The following is a 2,023-nucleotide window of genomic DNA, read 5'->3' on the forward strand; positions in this document are numbered from 1 at the left end:
GAAATATTAGGGGTCCAAACAGACCCCTGATATTTCCCTTTTAAAACAGAAAAGAAATTGAGGACACCAAATCCTCAATTTCTTTTTCAGCAGCCTCAGCACTCAGTGCATGGGAAGCACTCAGTACAGAGGCTTCCCATTCATTCAGACACTGATAGTAACTGATTTACTATCACCAGGTTCTGAATGGGGAGGAGCCTCCGTACTGAGTGCTTCTCCCCATTGAGGAAATCTTGAATGAACAGGCTGTAATGTAAATCACATGCTGTTCATTCATAACTGGGGACATATGGTACTATGTGTCCCCAGTTATTTACTGATCAGACGATCGCTCCAGTGTTTGTCCTTCGCATACGGAGGACCGGTAAATATCATTGATATTTACCGATCTCCCGCTCTGCCATGCACAGAGCCGCTGTCACCCTGAAACTGACAGGATGACAGTGGCTCCGTTCTCCTCACCGCTCAGCCATCCTGGCAGCTGCGGGCGCGGCTTCTCTCCCCCTCACCGCTCGGCCATCCTGACAGCAGGCAGTGCTCCCTCCTGCGTCCACCTGAAGTGGGGGGGGCGAACGAGGGAGCACTGTCATATCGGATGTCCAGCTGTGAGGGGGAGAGAAGCCGAACACTCATAACAGCCGCCCCCAGGACGAGCTGTGTCGGTCGCACAGTGCCCTTGTTGCCATGGCGACCTGTGCGGCCGCACAGCTCGCATACCCCTAAGGCCGGCCCTGACGGGCCCCATGCTGGTCTCGGGCCGTGCCCGACTGCCCGATGGGCCAGTCCGCCCCTGCACAGAGGGGCCTTGATGAGGCAGTGTGGCTTCTGCAGAAGACATGCAATTAATAGCTCTGTTTTTAACATTAGTAGTTAGACAATGGTTTGTTCTGTTTTTTGGGGCGGGCTGGCTGGTGAGTGTGCTGGGAATCTTTTTGCTGTTGTACTGTTTAAAGCCCTTCCATGTGCACCTTGCTTTAAAGCTGGTTATGAATTGATGAGTGTGTTTGCCATTTGTTTTGCTAGAGGGGAAAATCTGACACGGAAACTGCACACAAGGGAAAATCCGGCATGGACACCAGAACATTGTGACAAGACCCCAGGATTTCATTTCTAGGGCCATTGAAGTCACTGGTCAGAGGTATATGCAGGGTGAGGGGGGTGTGTGCTGTTCAAGCATAAAGCCAAGTTAGCTATTTGCACCAGATGACAGCCATACTTTGAGGCTGGGTTCACACCTGGGCGTTCCTGATAGGCGCGTTTTATGCACGTTTTGTAAGCAATGAAATGCACATCCCACACTTGTTTTTTAACCTCCCTGGCGGTATGATTTTTTTTCTGTTTTTCTTTTTACTTTTAAACTTCCCGCCGGTTCCGCTCCCTTGCGACGTGGACGTTCGCAAGGGACGGAACCCGGAAGACGGCAGCGGCCGGAGGACACAGCAGGGATCGCGGACAAGGTAAGACCTACGCTGTATTCCCGAGTGTGGCTCAGGGTTAACGCTTTGTTAACCCCGAGCCACACTCGGGAATACAAATGTATACGCGCTGAAATCTGCCCCTACCCGCGAAAAAGAAGCTCAAGTACTTTTTCCCACGTAGGGCGTTTTTCAGTGCGACAAAACGGGTTGAAATATGCCCAGGTGGGAACCACATCCATAGGGATTCAAAGGATTTCACTTCTTGAGCGTTTTTCAGCTCTTCGATCAGCGCTGAAAAACACCCAGGTGTGAACCCAGCCTAATAGGAAGAATGCATTCATTGGATTCAGTCAGAATATATATTTTAGTTACCTGACTTCAGTGAAATGATATCAGATTAGTTACTATTTTGCTTTGGATTACTGCTTGTTGCACTTCAGCTTTCCCATTTATGTGACCTTGTTAAAGTGACATTAAGGTCAAAAAAATGTTTCCCCCCCCCAATGTTAATGTTAGCACTTACCTTAAATGATGTCTCTTATTCCGATCTTCTTCTTCTTTCCTGATGTTTTCATCTGTCCCTCCAGCGGTGCGGCGGTTCTCCG

The sequence above is a fragment of the Nanorana parkeri genome, unplaced genomic scaffold, assembly GCF_000935625.1.
Source record: "Nanorana parkeri isolate BGI_ZX_2015 unplaced genomic scaffold, ASM93562v1 scaffold636, whole genome shotgun sequence".
In the NCBI taxonomy this organism is placed as follows: domain Eukaryota; kingdom Metazoa; phylum Chordata; class Amphibia; order Anura; family Dicroglossidae; genus Nanorana; species Nanorana parkeri.